This window comes from Aegilops tauschii, chromosome 4 (assembly GCF_002575655.3).
Source record: "Aegilops tauschii subsp. strangulata cultivar AL8/78 chromosome 4, Aet v6.0, whole genome shotgun sequence".
Classification (NCBI taxonomy): Eukaryota; Viridiplantae; Streptophyta; class Magnoliopsida; order Poales; family Poaceae; genus Aegilops; species Aegilops tauschii.
Genome location: NC_053038.3, coordinates 308959105 through 308974690, shown reverse-complemented (window position 1 = coordinate 308974690; position 15586 = coordinate 308959105).

Below are 15586 nucleotides of genomic sequence, written 5' to 3'. Positions count from 1 at the left end.
GAATTATATCAAGCATATTGGCACTTTATCAAAGATGATATTATGGTGTGCTTCCATTAATTTCGTGTTGGAAAGGTGGACGTGAGCAGAATAAATTTTGGTATTATAACTCTTATTCCAAAGGGTGCAGATGCATATATTGTTTAGAGATACAGACCAATTTGTCATTTTGCCTCTGCTTATAAAAATTTACCCAAAAGCTATGGATGATAGAGTTAAACCTTTTATGGGCAAACTAGTCTCTACAACCCAGAGTGCCTCCATTGGAGGGAGAAATATTATGGATGGAGTCATGTTCTGACATGAAATATTACCTGAGCCAAGGAGGAAAAAGCAACAAGGGGTTGTTTTGAAGTTGGTTTTGAAAAGTCTATGATAAGGTAAACTTGAATTTGCTTTTCTATAGCCTGAGCGAAAGAGGGTTTAATGATAGGTGGATGTAGTGGTTCCATACTATGGTTAAAGGGGGACTCTCGGTGTTAAAGTTAATGATATTGTTGGTAAGAATTTTGGCATCTTTAAAGGGGTGAGGCAAGTTGAGTAGGTGACCCTTGTCTCCTTTCCTCTTTAATATCAGTGCAAATTGTCTTCAGAAAATGGTGAAGCTGGCTCAAGACACTAGGAAGTTCGTAGGTTTGATACCTCACCTTATATATAAAGGGCGGCCATTATACAATTTATCCATGATACCATTTTGTTGATTCAAGATAGTGTTGATTTTGCCAGGAATTTGAAGTTGTTGGTATATTTTTTGAACAAATGTTTTGGTTGAAAATCATTTTCTAGAAAAAGTGAGGTGCTTATGATCGTGCATGATGATAGAGGACATATGCACACCAACACTTTCAATTGCTAGCACATCAGATAGCCTATTAAGTACATAGGTGGGCATGTGTCACTGGTACCGTATCGTGCTATACAAATGGTTTTTAACCCCTTTCCGCGACGGCATTTGGAACCATCGCCTAGTGAGTGACTGCGATAGGGGGGATCCTTCCCACATGACCCAGAAACCGTTGGGGATAGGCGAGCGGCTACTGACGATCGCCACAAAATAAACGTATGAGAAGCCACCCCAGTCCCACACATTAGATCTCGACGTTACGTTTCTAATCATAGAGACAACCCAAATGATTACGCCGCTATAGTCGTGTGAAAAAGGTGGACATCAGCATTTAATCTACCGATATGTTTGTGATAGGTACATTATCGCACACGGCTCAAGAATGTAAAATGTGTGTGGTGCCTCTACTAACGCCAACGTGTCAATTTTCATAACTGTGTGCGATTGGTATTCCTATCACACATGCACACTGGCTTGAAACTTTGCTGTATTACCATGAATCACACACTCATATGAGATGAAACCGTGTGTGCGTCCGTCGGGCATCGCAAACGTTTCATGTCAAAGAACTGTCTATTCTCTATTTTTCATCGCACATGAGGTTTTCATTCTAACTGTGTGCACATTATTTTATTCGCTCCTGTATAATTTTATTTCCCACTGTAATTTATTATTCGAATTGGAAATTTTGAAATATGAAACATGGAATTCAAATTCTCAGCACAATGGTTCAACAACGAATTCATAAATTAAATTGTCGGTACAACATGTTCAGTAATTACAGGATTAGACAACAATTAACTATGATGAACCACAATATTTAGAGGCGGTAAAGGTGAAGATACAAGTGTAAATCATTTTGACTGCCGATGGTGTTGAAGAAGCGGAATGCCCATAATGTGCCTTCCTGCATGCCATAGGCACGAACAACTTTTGTCCAACCCCTTGTGACGATCGCCCGCCCATCCTTCACCGCCTTTAGGAAGACTTCCATAGCATTATCATGGTAGCATGAATTATATACCTTAGTTGCCTCCACTCCGGTCATGTAGTTTGCAAGGTAATCATCAGTAAATAGCTTCGAAAACCACTGAAAAGAGAAAAATATCAGATACTAAGGTCTAATAGAGTAACTTGTTGTGGGCAGGGGGAAGAGGGAACACATTACTTACCATCCTAAAGTTCACTGTCGTCTTGGACAAAGTGTAAATGAAGAGCCTAATTCCCATCACCCGTTTCTTTCGCCTAACAATCTTTCTTAGTTTTCTCACTTGACGCTTGTTCATGAATATCTCATTGCCCCAGACGCAAAAGGGATCGAAGCATGGATCTCAATCACTCATATATGTACCTACAAGCCACCAGTAAATGTTAGAAGCTAAACTGAGATTGCACAAATGATGTAAAATACAACTACCTACGTTCCTAAGTACAAGTATTTTTAGAGATTTCAATATGAACTACATACGGATGTATATAGAATTATAAATATAGTTTAGATTAGAATCTAGATTCACTCATTTTACTCCTTATGTAGTCTACATTGGAATCTCTAAAAATACATTCAATCAAAGAAATGTTGGGGAACGTAGTAATAATTTTAAAAAAAATCCTACGTGTCACCAAGATCAATCTAGGAGATGCTAGCAACGAGAGAAAGGGAGTGCATCTTCATACCCTTGAAGATCGCTAAGCGGAAGCGTTACTAGGAACGCGGATGATGGAGTTGCAATCGCGGCGATTCAAATCGCGAAAGATCCGATCCAAGCGCCGAACGGACGGTGCCTCCACGTTCAACACACGTTCAGCCCGGGGACGTCTCCTCCTTCTTGATCCAGCAAGGGGAGAGGAAAAGTTGAGGGAAAGCTCCGGCAGCACGACGGGGTGGTGGGGGAGCTTGCAGTTCTCCGATAGGGCTTTGCCAAGCACTACGGAGGAGGTGTTGGAGAGGGGGACGGCTGCGCCAGGGAAGGGGTGATGATGCCCTCCCAACCCCCCTCTATTTATAGGGTGAAGGGGGCCGGCCCCCTTAGATCCCACCTAGGGGGGGCAAGGGGGGACTTGCCCCCCAAGTCAGGTGGGAGGCGCCCCCACCCCCTAGGGCCCCTTGGGGGGGTGCACCAGCCCACCAGGGGCTGGTTCCCTCCCTTGCTCAGCCCACTTGGCCCAGCGGGGCAGGTGGCCCCACCCGGTGGACCCCGGACACCTTTCGATGGTCCCGGTACAATACCGATAACCCCGAAATTATTCCGGCGACTGAAACAGGACTTCCCATATATAATTCTTCACCTCCGGACCATTACGGAACTCCTCGTGATGTCCGAGATCTCATCCAGGACTCCGAACAACCTTCGGTAACCACATACAATTTCCCATAACAACTCTAGCATCACCGAACCTTAAGTGTGTAGACCCTACGGGTTCGGGAATCATGCAGACATGACCGAGACATCTCTCCGGCCAATAACCAACAGGGGGATCTGGATACCCATGTTGGCTCCCACATGTTCCACGATGATCTCATCGGATGAACCACGATGTCGGGGATTCAATCAATCCCGTATGCAATTCCCTTTGTCCATCGGTATGTTACTTGCCCGAGATTCAATCGTCGGTATCCCTACCTTGTTTAATCTTGTTACCAGCAAGTCTCTTTACTCGTTCCTGTAACGCATGATCACGTGGCTAAATCCTTAGTCACATTGAGCTCATTATGATGATGCATTACCGAGTGGGCCCAGAGATACCTCTCCGTCATACGGAGTGACAAATCCTAGTCTCGATTCGTGCCAACCTAACAGACACTTTCGGAGATACCTGTAGTGCACCTTTATAGCCACCCAGTTAAGTTGTGACATTTGGTACACCCAAAGCATTCCTACGGTATCCGGGAGTTGCACAATCTCATGGTCTAAGGAAACGATACTTGACATTAGAAAAGCTCTAGCAAAAACGAACTACACGATCTTGTGCTATGCTTAGGATTGGGTCTTGTCCATCACATCATTCTCCTAATGATGTGATCCCGTTATCAACGACATCCAATGTCCATGGTCAGGAGACCACAACGATCTATTGATCAATGAGCTAGTCAACTAGAGGCTTACTAGGGACATATTACGGTCTATGTATTCACACATGTATTACGGTTTCCGGTTAATACAATTATAGCATGAATAACAGACAACTATCATGAACAAGGAAATATAATAATAACCACTTTATTATTGCCTCTAGGGCATATTTCCAACAAGAAATACATTCCTAAGTAAAAGCTTTATTTTGTTCGTAAGCATGATGTGAATTTATCATGGATTGCAACAAATAAATACATTCAATCAAAGAGAAATTATCATAATTAAAGTCTTGTAATCCAAAAGAGTGCGCACATCACTAGTTAAAGTTTTGACCTCTCCAAACCCACTTTTATCAATTTTTTCATCAAGATTTTCACCCTCCGAATTATCGGGACGCCCTCTAGCTAAAGTTGACTCTTCTTCAGTCCCTTTATCATCAATTTTAATTTTACTAAACAAGGAATCAATAGAAGAAACACCAATCACTTTAAGATCTTCATCATTTTTATCCTCTAAGGAAATTGGCTTAGCGGCCATTTGATTTACTAGGGTAGCTTGTGCATCGGATATTTTACCTAGCAAATTTTCAGCGTGAGCATACTGAGATTGGAGATTACAAACTTCTCTACTAACATCATCAAGTTGTTTTCTTATAGCATCTAACATAGTAGAGTGTTCTTTAAGTTCCTCGGTAAAATACTTATTGTGCTCAAATTGTGTAGTCATATATTCCTTGGTACTTTTTTCATTCTCAAGCAAAATATTGGGGTAAGGAATATCATAGTACTTTCTTTGAGACATCGTGGATACGCAAGCAAGATTGCAAACAAAAAATGATCTGACGAGAAAAAGGCGAACGAAAAAGAGAAGGCAAATAAAACGACAAATTTTGTGAAGTGGGGGAGATGAAAACGAGAGGCAAATGGAAAATAATGTAAATTGCAACGAGATGAGATTTGTGATTAGGAACCTGATAGATGTTGATGATGTCTCCCCGGCAACGGTGCCAAAAATTCCTTTTGATGCGGCTTGAAATTGCATTGGTATTTCCCCAAAGAGGAAGGGATGATGCATTACAGCTACGGTAGGTATTTCCCTCAGTTATGAAACCAAGGTATCAATCCAGTAGGAGAACCAAGCAACATTATGTAAACGGTACCTGCACACAAAGAACAAATCCTCATAACCTAATGACCCACGAGTATAGGGGATCAATTGTAGCTCTTTTCGATAAGTAAGAGTGTCAAACCCAACGAGGAGCAGAAGGAAATGACAAGTGGTTTTCAACAAGGTAATGTCTGCAAGTGATGAAATTGTAAGTAACATAGTAGTTTGATAGCCAGATAATTGGTAACGAGCCAGTAATGATAGTAGTAACAAAAGTGCAGCAAGGTAGCCCAATCCTTTTGAAGCAAAGGACAGGCCAAAATGATCTCTTATAGTGAGCAAAGCGTTCTTGAGGGTACACGGGAATTTCATATAGTCACTTTCATCATGTTGGTTCGATTTGTGTTCGCTACTTTGATAATTTGATATGTGGGTGGATTGGTGCTTAGGTGCTATTCTTACTTGAACAAACCTCCTACTTATGATTAACCCTCCCTCAAGCATCTGCAACTACGAGAAAAGTATTAAGAATAAATTCTAACCATAGCATTAAACTTTGGGATCCAATCGGTCCCTTACGGAATAGCGCATAAACTGGGGTTTAAGCTTCTGTCACTCTCGCAACCCATCATCTAATTACTACTCCATAATGCATTCCCTTAGGCCCAAATATGGTGAAGTGTCATGTTGTCGACATTCACATGACACCACTAAGGGAATCACAACATACATACTATCAAAATATCGAACACATATCAAGTTCACACGATTACTTGCAACATGATTTCTCCCATGACCTCAAGAACAAAAGTAAATACTCACAAATGATAATCATGCTCAAAATAAGAGGGGTATTAAATATCATATTGGATCTGAACATATAATCTTCCACCAAATAAACCATATAGTAATCAACTACAAGATGTAATCAACACTACTAGTCACCCACAAGCACCAATCTATAGTTCTAGTAACAAGATTGAACACAAGAGATGAACTAGGGTTTGAGATGAGATGGTGCTATTGAAGATGTTGATGAAGATAGCCCTCCCCAAGATGGGAGAGTTGTTGGTGATGATGATGACGATGATTCCCCACCCCCGGGAGGGAAGTTCCCTCGGCGGAATCACTCCGTCGGAGGGCAAAAGTGCCCATGCCCAAGTTTCGCCTCGAGACGGCGGCGCTCTGTCCCGAAAGTCCTTTCCTTATTTTTTAGGTCAAAATGACTTATATACCAGAAGATGGGCACCGGAGGTGGGCCTGGGTGAGCACAACCCACCAGGGCATGCCTGGGCTCCCTGGCGCGCCCAGGTGGGTTGTGCCCACCTGGTGGGCCCCCTCTGGTACTTATTTGCTCCAATATTCATCAAATATTCCATAAAAATTCTCCGTGAAGTTTCAGCTTGTTTGGAGTTGTGCAGAATAGGTAGCCTGGCGTATGTTTTTCAGGTCCAGATTTCCATCTGCCGGAATTCGCCCTCTTTGTGTGTACCTTGCAAATTATGAGAGAAGGCATTAGAATTACTCCAAAAAGCATTATTATTAATAAAAACATCATAAATAACAGTAATAAAACATGATGCAAAATGGACGTATCAACTCCCCCAAGCTTAGACCTCGCTTGTCCTCAAGCGAAAACCGAAATCGGAAAACACGTCCACATGCTTAGAGAGAGAGGTGTCGATAAAAACAGAATACGGACATAGAAGCATCATGTAGATTATTATGACATCAACAAATTTAAACATAAGACTTTTATCATAGAGCTTGTATCATAGACTTCCCATGAATAAGTGACAATTCATCACACAATTGAAGTATAAAGCATAAACTCTATTAGAAACCAACAAACTATGTTCTCAGTCAACTTTGCAACTACAATTCATCATCTTTTCAGGAAGGGTCACGTATCGGAGCATTTAGGCAAGTCCACATGCTCAACCATCATATAGTCTTCTATGATTGCTGATACTTCTCCAACGTATCTATAATTTTTGATTGTTCCATGCTGTTTTATTATCAATCTTGGATGTTTTATAATCATTTTATAGTCATTTTATATCATTTTTTGGTACTAACCTATTGACATAGTGCCAAGTGCCAGTTGCTGGTTTCTACATGTTTTTTACATCGTAGGAAATTAATATCAGACGGAGTCCAAATGCCACGAAACTTCACAGAGAATTTTTATGGGCCAAAAGGAACATGTTGGGCCCTGCCTGTGCCTGGGGGGTGCCCCGAGGGAGGCACAACCCACCAAGGTGCGCCAGAAGGCCCAGGCGCGCCCTGGTGGGTTGTGCCCACCTCGGGTGCCCCCCGGACCGCCTCTTTGCTCTATAAATACCCCAATATTCCAAAAACCCTAGGGGAGTCGACGAAATACTCATCCAGCCGCCGCAGAGTCCAGAACCACCAGATCCAATCTAGACACCATCTCGGATGGGGTTCACCACCTCCATTGGTGCCTCTCCGATGATGCATGAGTAGTTCTTTGTAGACCTTCGGGTCCGTAGTTAGTAGCTAGATGGCTTCCTCTCTCTCGCTGAATTCTCAATACAATGGTCTCTTGGAGATCCATATGATGTAACTATTTTTGCAGTGTGTTTGTTGGGATCTGATGAACTTTGAGTTCATGATCAGTTATATCTTTTTATATCCATGAAAGTTATTTGAGTTTCTTTGATCTCTTATATGCATGATCTCTTATAGCCTCGTATTTCTTCTCCGATATTTGGGTTTTGTTTGGCCAACTTGATCTATTTATCTTGCAATGGGAAGAGGTGCTTTGTAGTGGGTTCGATCTTACGGTGCTTGATCCTACTGACAGAAAGGGAAACGACACGTATGTATCATTGCCACTAAGGATAAAACAATGGGGTCTATCTCTACATAGATAGATCTTGTCTACATCATGTCATCGTTCTTATTGCATTACTCCATTTTTCCATGAACTTAATACACTAGATGCATGCTGGATAGCGGTCGATGTGTGGAGTAATAGTAGTAGATGCAGGCAGGAGTTGGTCTACTAATCTTGGACGTGATGCCTATATAATGATCATTGCCTGGATATCATCATAATTATTTGAAGTTCTATCAATTGCCCAACAGTAATTTTTTTACCCACCGTTTGCTATCTTCCTCGAGAGAAGCCACTCATGAAACCTACGGCCCCCGGGTCTTCTTTCTTATATATTTGCCTTTGCGATCTACTTTTCCTTACATTTATATTCAGATCTACAAAACCAAAAATACAAAAATACTTTGCTGCACTTTATTTTATTTGCGATCTATTTATTCAATCTATTACAACTTTCTCTCGTCCATGCACCGTTTCTGGTGCCATTACCCGAAAGGGATTGACAACCCCTTTAACACGTCGGGTTGCGAGGTGTTGTTATTTGTGTGAAGGGGTTGTTTATGTTGTGTTGCTTGGTTCTCCTACTGGTTCGATAACCTTGGTTTCATATCTGAGGGAAATACCTACCGCCGCTGTGCTGCATCATCCCTTCCTCTTTGGGGAAATACCGACGTAGCTTGAAGCGACATCAATTGCTAACACTCACCGCATACACATGAGCAAAATGTTTCTACCAGACACATAGGAAGATAGAGGCTTATAGTTTCGCCTCCCAACGTATTCACCTCAAGGGTGATGTCAACAATAATAACTCATGCCACCCATATTCAACTGGACATATGTGCCTAGATCTTTCCTCACCACATGATGCTTGCCAAAGGAGAAAAATAAAAAGGAATAGAGAGAAAAACTTTGACTCTTGCGTAAAAGTAAAAGATAGGCCCGTCGCAGAGGGAAGCAGAGGTTGCCATGCGCTTATTTGTTTGTATTCTCAACCCCTTAATGCAAAAGAACGTCATGTTGCATTGCCCCTTGTGATAGCGACCTTTATTATGCAGTGTTCCGCTTTTATTCTTCGCCATCACAAGTTCGTGCAACGCTCAATTTTCTCTTACACTAAATGATCTCACACTTTTATAAGCAATTTTTATTGCCTTATTGCACCGATGACAACTTACTTGAGGGATGTTGCTCAATCCCTAGGTAGGTATGGCGGACTCTTGAAAATAAGATTTGGGTTTAAGGGTTTTTGGATGCACAAGTAGTATCTCTACTTGGTGCGGAATTTTTGTCTAACAAAGATAGGGGCAAGCACCACATGTTAAAGGATCTATGACAACATGACTTCTATGTGAATATGAACAAACATAAATTATTAAGTTGTCTTCCTTGTCCAACGTCAACAATTTTGGCATATAATATTTTGATGGGGGCTCACAATCACAAAAGATTTCTAGGATAGTATATTTATATGTGAATCTTCTCTTCCCTTATTAATTCTTCACGAGTTGCATCATTGACCAATTCTATGTTTGTCAATCTCTAATAAAATTTCCTACTTATACTATTCCTTATGTGGTGTCATCACCTACCATAGGATCATCATATGATCTTCTTGGTTTATTTCCTTTCCTTTTTATTTATTTCCTTTCCTTTTATTGCAACATGAAAGAAAAGAAAGCAAAAACTCAAACTAACTTTCTTATATATCTCGCACACGATTACAAGGATAGATCACTAAGCAAAACTCTCGAAAAGAAAGGATCGAACTAAACTTTTATTTATCTAAAGCAAAAGATTGAACTAAAATAAGTAAGTGCAAAAGATAGTGGGGATGATACGATACCGGGGCACCTCCGCCAAGCTTGGCGGAAGCCAAGGGGAGTGCCCATACTCGATACTCAATTTTCTTTTGGTAATGAAGAAGATGGTGGTGGTGATGAAGTAGATGCGATCTTGTCCTCGGGTTTCCATGGCAGAGGTCCACCATCGTAAGAGGAAGAATGAGTCTCACGGGTCCTGCAACTGGCAGCCAAACTCATACCTTTAAACCTCGCCTCATATTCAAAGACTTGGTTTTGAAGATCATAGATCTGGCTTTGGAGGAAGTTGATTTGCTCGTTGAGGGTGAAGACGATGTCCTTCATGGGCTTGCCATCCACCTTGAGATCACGGGAAAGTTCCATGATCATGAGGTGATTGGCATTGAGTCCACGCTCCACCATCCCCTTGCATTGGAAGACCTCCTGCTCCATAGCCTCAAGCCTGGCCTCCGTGGTTCCCGTCCCCTTGGGTCCTTGCACATCGCGGATGTGCAGCACCCCCTCATGCATCTGGATGGTCTGAGGGTGCTGCACCACCTCCCGCAAATATGGGTTGATAATGTTCTTGAAGAACTTGTCCTTGGAGGAGCTTGAAGCAGCCATGGTAGATGGGATCTGACAGAAAACAACAATAAAAGAAAACAGAGGATTTCTCCGCGATAAGGTGGTCAATAAGTTCGGGGGGTATATAAAGATTTTTTTTATCTTGGGAAACAAGAAAGCGGAAGAAAAACGGAGTCCGGAAGGTGCCCCGGGTGGGCACAACCCACCTGGGCATGCCTGGCAAGCTAGGCACGCCATGGTGTCTTGTGCCCACCAGGGTCACTTTCCCGGTAGTTTCTTATTTTCCTAATTTCTAAATATTCCAAAACTGACAAAAAACATTTTTGCGGAATTTTCGGAGTCTGTTTACTTACCGTACCACATACCTCCTTATTTTCACGATTCTGGAGTGTTCCGGAAGGACTCTTTTATGTGTTCTTCCGGTGTCAAAGTTTGGACAATATTGCTTTCAACATTAATGGGCGTACCTGAGATGTAATGTTTTATTCGTTGCCCATTAACAACCTTCAGGTTAGTACCTTCGACATTATTTATTTTGATAGCCCCAGACCGATAAACCTCCTCGATAACATAGGGTCCTTCCCATTTTGAGAGGGGCTTTCCTACAAAGAACCTGAAATGAGAGTTGTACAAAAGAACATATTCTCCAACTTTAAACTCACGCTTTTGGATTCTTTTATCATGCCATCTTTTAAATTTTTCTTTAAACAACTTGGCATTTTCATAAGCTTGGGTTCTCCATTCATCTAATGAGCTAATATCAAATAGCCTCTTTTCACCGGCAAGTTTGAAATCATAGTTGAGTTCCTTGATTGCCCAATATGCTTTATGTTCTAATTCAAGAGGCAGATGACAAGCTTTTCCATAAACCATTTTATAAGGAGACATACCCATAGAAATTTTATATGCTGTTCAATAAGCCCAAAGTGCATCATCTAATTTCTTAGACCAATTCTTCCTGGGCCTATTGGCGGTCTTTTGCAAAATTAATTTTATTTCTCTATTGCTAAGCTCAACTTGACCACTAGACTGAGGATGATAGGGTGATGCAATTCTATGGTTAACATCATACTTGGCAAGCATTTTACGGAAAGCACCATGAATAAAGTGTGAACCACCATCAGTCATTAAATATCTAGGGACTCCAAACCTTGGGAAAATAACTTCCTTAAGCATTTTAATAGAGGTGTTGTGATCAGCACTGCTGGTTGGAATGGCTTCTACCCATTTAGTAACATAATCAACATCAACCAAAATATGTGTATACCCATTAGAGGAAGGAAAAGGTCCCATGTAATCAAATCCCCAAACATCAAATTGTTCAACAACAAGTGAATAATTCATAGGCATTTCGTGACGCTTACCGATATTACCTATTCTTTGGCATTCATCACAAGATAAGACGAACTTACAGGCATATTTGAAGAGAGTAAGCCAATAAAATCCGGATTGCAATACCTTGTGAGCACTTCTGTCTCCAGCATGATGCCCTCCATATGCTTCGGAGTGACATTTCCATAGGATTTGTCCCTGTTCATGCTCAGGTACACAACGTCTAATAATACCGTCTACTTCTTCTTTATAAAGATGTGGGTCATCCCAAAAGTAGTGTCTTAAATCATAGAAGAATTTTTTCTTTTGTTGGTATGTAAAGCTAGGTGGTAAATATTTAGCAACAATATAATTAGCATAATTAGCATACCAAGGAGTATTATTAGCAACATTTATTGCAGCTAGCTGCCCATCAGGAAAACTATCATCAATAGGTAGTGGGTCATCAAGCACATTTTCAAGCCTAGACAAGTTATCAGCTACGGGGTTCTCAGCTCCTTTCCTATCAGTGATACGCAAATCAAATTCTTGTAGCAAGAGAACCCATCGAATAAGTCTAGGTTTAGCATATTTCTTTTCCATAAGATATTTAATAACAGCATGGTCAATGTGAACGATAACTTTAGAGTCAACAATGTAAGATCTAAATTTATCACAAGCAAACACCACTGCTAGAAATTCTTTTTCAGTTGTAGCATAATTCTTTTGAGCACTATCTAGAGTTTTACTAGCATAATGAATAACATTTAATTTCTTATCAACTCTTTGTCCTAGAACAGCACCAACAGCATAATCACTAGCATCACACATAATTTCAAAAGGCAAGTTCCAATCAGGTGGTTGAACAAAAGGTGCAGAAATTAAAGCTTTCTTGAGTGTTGTAAGAGGCCTAGAGATTTTAGAGAAGTCTTTGATAAATCTCCTAGAGAAACCAACATGACCTAGGAAACTACAAACCTTTGATATCCTTAGGACATGGCGTTTTCTCAATTGCATCAACCTTAGCTTTGTCTTCTTCCATACCCTTTTTATAAATCTTATGACCCAAGACAATACCTTCATTAACCATAAAATGGCACTTCTCCCAATTCAAGACAAGATTTGTTTGTTCACATCTCTGCAAAACTCGATCAAGATTGCTTAAACAATCATCAAAAGACTTCCCATAAACAGAAAAGTCATCCATGAAAACCTCAACAATCTTTTCACAAAAGTCAGAGAATATAGCAGTCATACATCTTTGAAAGGTAGCAGGTGCATTGCATAAACCAAAAGGCATACGTCTATAAGCATAAGTTCCAAAGGGACAAGTAAAAGTGGTCTTTTCTTGATCAGGTTGAGAAACAGGTATTTGCGAAAAACCAGAATATCCATCAAGGAAGCAAAAGTGTGTGTGCTTAGATAATATTTCTAGCATTTGATCAATAAAAGGCAGAGGGTAATGATCTTTTCTAGTTGCTTTATTTAATTTTCTAAAATCAATTACCATTCTATAGCCTGTAACAATTCTTTGTGGAATAAGTTCATTTTTATCATTAGGAACAACAGTAATATCTCCTTTCTTAGGGACACAATGAACATGACTTACCCATCTACTATCAGCTATAGGATAGATTATACCTGCTTCCAGAAGTTTTAATATTTCCGTTTTTACCACTTCTTTCATCTTTGGATTTAACCGCCGTTGGTGATCAACAACGGGTTTAGCATCAGGTTCCATATTCATCTTGTGCTAACATAGAGTGGTACTAATGCCCTTTAAATCATCAAGAGTATATCCAATGGCAGCTCGGTGCTTCCTTAGAACTTTCAATAATCGTTCTTCTTCATGTTCTGAAAGGTTAGCACTAATAATAACAGGATATATCTTCTTTTCATCATGATAACCATATTTCAAAGTGTCTGGCAATTGTTCTAATTCAAACATAGGATCACCTTTAGGTGGAGGAGGACCTCCTAGAGTTTCAACAGACAAATTGTGTTAAGCAGAGGACGTTGTTCAAACAAAATATCATCTATTTCATTTATTTCATGCATATGTAAATCATTTTCATGGTCTAGAAAATATTGTTCTAGTGGATCAATAGGAGGCACAACAATAGAAGCAAGACCAATTATTTCATCCTTACTAGGCAATTCTTTTTCATGAAGCTTTCTACTAAACTTGGAGAAATTAAATTCATGAGACTCATCACCAAAACTAACACCGTCAGTTTGTTTCTCACAATCTATTCTAGCATTAATAGTATTCAAGAAAGGTCTACCAAAGATAACAGGACAAAAGTCATCTTGTGGGGAACCAAGAAGAAGAAAATTAGTAGGGTATTTTATTTTCCCACACAAGACTTCAACATCTCTAACAATTCCAATTGGTGATATAGTGTCTCTATTAGCAAGTTTAATAGTAACATCTATGTCTTCTATCTCTGCAGGTGCTATGTCATTCATAATTTCTTGGTATAAGGTGTAAGGAATAGCACTCACGCTAGCACCTATGTCACATAAACCATGATAACAGTGATCCCCTATTTTAACTGCGATAACGGGCATGCCAACAACAGGTTTGTGTTTATCCTTTTTATCAGGTTTGGCAATTCTAGCAGCTTCTTCACAGAAGTGTAACATCCCAAAATTCTAAATTTTGGAATGTTATATTAAATAAATAGTTTTGATTGTTTCTTTGATTTTTGTGTGAATGATTGAGTGAAGTTGAGTGCAATTTGAAACTTTTTGAAAGTTGAATGAGAGGGAATAAAAGGACTTTCCCAAAAGTGTTTCCATTTGAAATGTTTTGAAACCTCATTTGGAAGTAATGCAAACTTGATGCCACTTAAGGACTTTCAAGAGAGGAGATGAAATGACTTCTCCAAAGTTTAATGAAAGAGAGTGGGGAGTTAAACCACTTTTGGAATTCCATTTGGAATCCTTCCCATTTGAATAGTTTCAAATTCCTCTGACCCATTTCAAAAATAAAGAGAGGAGCAACATGACACTCCAAACTAGGGGCAAATTTGAAATATATTTGAATGAGGAAAACGGAAAAGATTTGGAAGTGGTTTGAATTTCAATTTCAAAACCATTTAGGAGTTATTCGGCTTCAAATCAAATTATTTTTGTCCCAAAAATAAATAAATGGAAATAAGGGTAAAATGATTCCCTTCAATGGAAAATTAGGAGAAATGTTTTTTTTGAAATCATAAATGTATTTTATTGGGTTTTATTGCAACAGCAGCACTGTTTGACTTTTATTAATTTTTCTGTATTTTATTTGTCTCTTAGAAATAGTTCATATTTTAGGAATTCTTTTTCTAAACATTTTGATATATAATATGTCTATGTAAAAGTCTTATTGTTTTTCTTTTATTTATTTTGTTCTTGTGTGTGTGTTACTTAAAAAAAACGGCCAAAGCCAGCAGTGCCTAGCCCGAGGCCCATCTCTCTCTCCCTCCGCCGCGGCCCACAGCGGTCCAGCCCGCGCCCGCGCCCTTCTTCCTCCTCCCGCAAACCACGCAGGGCATCGCCGCCGCCGGAATCCCAAACTTCTCGGGATCGCGATCTTCCGATTCGCCCCCTGCTCCAAGTCTCTTCCCCCTAAATATACTCCTCCCCTCGACCCGTTCCCATCCTTTCCCCTCGCCGAAACCCCTTGCCTCGCCCGTAATCTCTCGCCGGAGCCGAGCACCGCCGCCGCACCATTGATGCCCTAGAGCCCGCCTCCGACCTCCCCAAGACCCGCCACCACCACCATCGTGATCCCCTCCCTCGACTACACCTTCCCAACAACTCGCCTGAGCCTCAAAACCACCGGATCGCCATCGTCGTTGATCACCGACGCCATCCGCCGCCTCGAGCTCGCCGTCGACCACCTCCGACCATCTCCTCCGACTCCACGACCACCGTTGGACTCGTCGTCGCCCGCTACATCGCCCCGACCCCTCCATCTTCATCGCCGACGACCGGAGCGCCACCGCCACCGACG